The sequence below is a fragment of the Ctenocephalides felis genome, unplaced genomic scaffold (genome assembly GCF_003426905.1).
Source record: "Ctenocephalides felis isolate EL2017-DRISC unplaced genomic scaffold, ASM342690v1 CF-g0.4_SCAFFOLD_01604, whole genome shotgun sequence".
NCBI lineage: Eukaryota > Metazoa > Arthropoda > Insecta > Siphonaptera > Pulicidae > Ctenocephalides > Ctenocephalides felis.
Window position 1 is genome coordinate 18,867,211 of NW_020537758.1, and position 5,779 is coordinate 18,872,989.

Below are 5,779 nucleotides of genomic sequence, written 5' to 3' on the forward strand. Positions count from 1 at the left end.
CTAACTTGAGCTTAAATAGGTTGAGTTTAATAGTTAAGATCTGAGTTGAATGTTCTGATTCAACAAAGCAAAATTTCAGAATGATTTGCTTAAAATGTTTAAAGTCATTTCATGTTTTGTGCGTAGGTGTTCGGCTACACGTTCGCGGCAAAAGTAACTGCAAATTCTATCTATATGACTTTTAAAATCACAAAAGACAGAGAGGCATTGTTCAAAATAAAATCGCAAAAATATATTATATTTATGCAATTAAAATATAAAGTTAACATCTTATTTAAAATACAGCTTTACTAAGACATATGATTATTCACGTGTACTTGATGTAAATTTAAATCTATAATTGTATCCGGTTGATAAGATTTGTTTTAACTATTGGTTTTATAAATTGTTGTAAATCTAAGATGTTCACCAAATTTGTAATGATACAAATAAAAATCTTTAACATAAAAACGAACGATTCGATATAGAAAAAATAATATTAAAATTAACTAGAAGTTCTATATTATTCTTAAAATGCATCCACTCATATTCAAACAAAGAGTATAATCAAGTACAATCCAGCGAAATTATTCGCAATATTTTTTATAATAAGTTAACGTTAGATTAACGTAATTTAATTTTATCATTAAATAAGGATATTTTTCAATAGATTTATGGATAATTAAATTGAATACAAATAGAGTGTAAGTTATAGAAGAAAACACATTTTTAGTGATTATCCAATTGGATTAAACTAAAAACACAATTAAATATGTTTATTTAAAATTAAACAATTTGATTTAAGGTGATATAAATTTAAGAAAATTTATAAAAATGTGAATCTCATAAGAAAACGCATTTTGTGTCATGTTCCAATTGGATTAACATGGGAACACAACTGGGAAATTCACCACTTTGGGCTTGTATGAAAAATTATAAATTGTTAGAAACAAACTGATTGAAAAAACTGAGATTTACAATATTGTACTGATCGAAAAAACTGAGAATTATAATAGATAATTTTGTAATTGGACTAATATGAAAATACAACTAGTTTCAAATACACCATGTAAGGCATATATAAAAAATTATAAATTTTAGAAACAAAAATTATAGTTAAGATATCTAGATCATTTTACGTTATAAAAAATATACAGTTATAAATGAGTTTTTTATTAACATATTCTTATAAACAATTTTTATAAGAAAATGCATTTTGAGTATTTTTCCAATTGGAATTATATGGGAACACAACTGGTTTGAAATATACCGTATAAGATATATGAAAATTTGTAAATTGTTAAAAAATTATAAATTATTAGAAACAAAATTGATGGTTAAGATATCCAATTACACGGTTTTTTACAAATAACAAATTTTTAGAAACAAAAATTATAGTTAAAATATCTGGATAATTTTTTGTTATGAAGATTAAATAATAGTAGAATAAATAATTATAAAAGAGCTTTTTTTTAATTAAGTTTTTCTTATATACATTTTTTATAGGAAAATGCACTTTGAGTAATTTTCCAATTGGATTGACATGGGAACACAACTGGTTTGAAATACACTGTGTAAAGTATATGAAAATTTGTAAATTATTAAAAAAATATTGGTGTTTGAGATATCTGGATTACTCTTTAGACACTTATGATACTCTATTACGTTATGAGGGTAAATTGATAGTATAAAAAAATTCTAATTAAATTATAAAGTGTATAAACAATTGGATAAATTTGAGTGAGTAAATTTTAAACAATTGGTGGAATGTATATTTGCAGCAAGTACGATTTTTAGAAAATTTGAACGATAGAATTATATCATTTGACAAAGTATTTAAAATTTATGACCCCATAAAAACATTGTATACACATGATTTTAACAAACATTGTCCAACGAATTGCGAAATTCTCGAGTGCAATGTATTACAGAACACGTAACATAATACGAAAATTCAATTCAATCATAAATCCGCCCAAAATAAGCACATTTACAAAATTTATAATCTGATATTTATCCATGTTTACGATTTATTGCATGCGCACAGATCTCGCCATGTTTGTGTCGCAACAAAAGAACAGCACTAAAGAAACACGAAACTTGATATTCACAGGTGATATTTTAACATAAACTTTAAAAAACTTTCTTAACTCGATAAAAATTTCGATTATTTCGATTTATCGGCGTTACCTAATTTTTCAATCACATATTTGTTTGTTCTCCATTACACGAAAAATTAACACTGGTGCAAGACTACTGACAGACACGGTGTGACAGCTGATCAGAGCCATAGAGGGGCGAAGGAATACTGGTTGGTGTACTTTGTTGGCTTTGCCGAGGCGGCATCTGTTTTGTTCGTCGATATTAACGGAAACACCTGGAGACATCTCTAGTTGAGCTTTAAGCTGCGAGGTTGATGATACTGGTGAGCTTTCGTTGGAGATTTGAATGCCGCGCGCATGCATTTACCGGTTGTTTGTGAGATTTATTTGAAACTTGGGTTTTTGTATTAATAAAAATTAGGTGTAGTTGTTTTGAATTAGTAGCTTTGTGTAAATTGTGAGCAAAGTAGAATATCTTATTTAAAATTTTACACAATAGTATTTGATGACTCTAATAAAGCATCACGTTAGTATGTTTGTGTAATAAATAATAATATCTACTATTCAAAAATACAACTTTAACAAATAAAATTTGATAGTGGTAAATGTTTCTAAGAATGAATTTATATATTGAAAAATATTTATTTATAATGTGTTCAACGTTTTCTGAAACTAGAAGATTATACAAACTCTATAGTTACTTAGCTTTCTAAAACCATTCTCAAGAAGATTGAAAAAGAATTGATATATTAAAATTTAGCACAATAATTTCATATTTGTATTTATAAGTGTGAGTGAATGAATTAGGCCAAATGGATCATAAGATATTGTAATCTGATAACTGTTAAAAAAAAATTTAAAAAATGTAAAATATGTATATGAAAAACACAAAACGTACGTTTCCATTAATCAACTAATTTTATTTATGCTGGAAAGTGCAATTTTTTGTTTATATTTAATTCTGCATATAAAGTGTTCATAGTTACAATAATTTATAAAAAAATATCAGTCACTTTTTACATAAACATATATAAAGCGATTATATTTCACCATTTTTCAGATGGTGAAATATTATGATAAAGTTGTTCTTGGACATCCATCCAATAATTAAAACAATTTTATTGTAGAAAAACACGTCAACTGTTGTTTGTCAACTTTATGAGAAAGGCCTTTTTTTAATTTTATTGTAGAACAATTTTATTTTAGAAAAACACGTCAACTGTTGTTTGTCAACTTTATGAGAAAGGCCTTTTTTTAAAAAAAAATATTATTTTATTTTTATTTTGTTTATTTTAATATTTATTAAAAGTGATTATGTAACTTGATATTATATCAATTAGTGTTCATATATTTTCGTGTGCTTTTCTGTTTTTTTTCTTTAATTTATTTGTATGCACTGATATGTCAAATTGTATGATATTATAATAAAAACATTTTTCTACAATAAAATTGTTTTAATTATTAGATGGATGCCCAAGAATGACTTTATCATAAACACACACACAGATATATATATATATATATATATATACCAAAAATAATAAAGCATATACATTATTTTAATTATTATTTCTAAATACCTGGATAATTTATCTTAATTTTCAGAGATAAAGTATAAAGATAATTTTTAAAGCGAAAACAATTTCAGTTCCATAGCTATATAAATTATTTCATATATATTTAGTTATGAATAATTTTACTTTTAACAAATAGAATAATACTGTTTTATAATAATGGGCTTTTACATATCAAATAATGCTTTTTTTTTGTCCTCTATGACTGTTCAACAAAACTTTTTAATTTTATAATTGATTACGAATCACGATAATGAGCTAACATTTTAAAATTTAAATAAAAAATCAGTACTTTCACATTATAAAATAGAAGAAAAATAAACTAAAGGCTCTATTATAATTTTTCCAAATGTAATTTTCAAATATTGTTTATATAATCATATAATTTTTGATATGCTATTGATAAAAGCCATACAGAAATAGATTTATCGCATAAACACGTAATTTGAAGAAAATTAGAATAAGAAAGAAATAAAATTAAAGTTTAAATTTCTATAAAAATCATGAAAATTATTTTAATATGATTTAATTTAAAATTTTGATACCCAACGATAATTTACTAGTCACGATTTACTGGTGTATTATTAGTCATCTATTTTTTAAAAAAAACTGAAACTTGAACTATATATATATATATATATATATATATATATATACATATAATTAGCTAGACGCATTTGCTATAAAAATTTGTTTACCTCAATTGGCCATAATCTTGTGTTATGTGTGATATAATGAGTCATCAAAAAAATACATAATAAAAGCATTCTATATATGGAACATTTTGTTTAAATTCACCTAAAGTCAAAAAATCACATCTCCTGCGCAGGACCAACGAATCCCAGAGTTCGGCCCAATTTTCTTCATCTGGCAGATCCTGTATCAGTTCTGACAAACCCTCTCGCCTGAACGCTTCGCTGTCATGTGAAAAATTAGAAAAAAATCTGTAGAAACACTTATATAAAAACATAAAACTTACTATAAAAATCGTGAAAGATTTTGCAATCATTTTTAAACTAAGGTATGAAATGTCTTTCCAACAGAAACGTGTTAAAATCGTGACGAACGCAATCAAGTGAAGTGAAGATTTAGTTTAGCTCATTGTTGTAAATTTTGGACTATTTTGGTATAAAAACAAATATGTCATACAAAAGAAGATACTTACTTGCAAAGTATTTGAGATAATCAAATAAAAATCATAGTTAAATTTATTAAAAATCATGTATCTGGATATTATCTTGCTGACATGGCTTACAGTTACAATAAATGCGAGGAAAGGTAAGTAACTTGCAGCATCTTAATTTTGGATCAATTGATGATCAAATAATCCACTAAATTTTATTATATTCTTGTTTTAATTTAATTTTAAAGACTGTGATTGTCCAATTAAAAATGAAATCATATTATGATCTGTAAGATGCACTATCAATTTTTTCTAGAATTATAATATTTAATGAACTTTGATAATAATTTATTTCTCCTGTGAAATATCATTTGTCCTGATTTTATAACACCCCTAACTTGGTTGTTCTAACAAAGTTTTTAAATAATGAAAAAATGCATATACTCAACAAAGCATCATTACAATATAAACTATCTTTAAGGTAAATATTTGCCTAATTTTGCTTCAAATATTTATTTGACATTAATGGTTTTATGAAATATCAAATACATGTAAGAGTGCGCAAGCTCTGTGAAAAGGGGCGGAAATCTTATAACGTAATAACACCAAATTTCCCAAAAATCTTTTTTATATTTCGCAATAAACATTGAAACTATAAGTTTAAAAGTGGTTAATTTTTTTTTATTATTTTTTTTTTTTTTGAAAAAATATTAGCAATTCATACTGGGGCATTATCACACCTTCTTACTCTTGCCAATTAGAATATAAAATAATGAAAAAATTGGGTTTATTATTGAGGAATCGTTTTTCCGCTGGACATTGATAGTGAGGGATAGTTCATTCAAGAATTTCAGCTCTTGCGATGTAGTCTTCAATGTACTTGTTGCTGTGAAGCTCGTTTTTGCGCCTGCGCATTCGCATGTTATATTATATGTAGACAATTAGTCAATGATTCTGTCAGGGAAGACAAACAGTTTTGGGAGTTACGTCGTAATTAACCC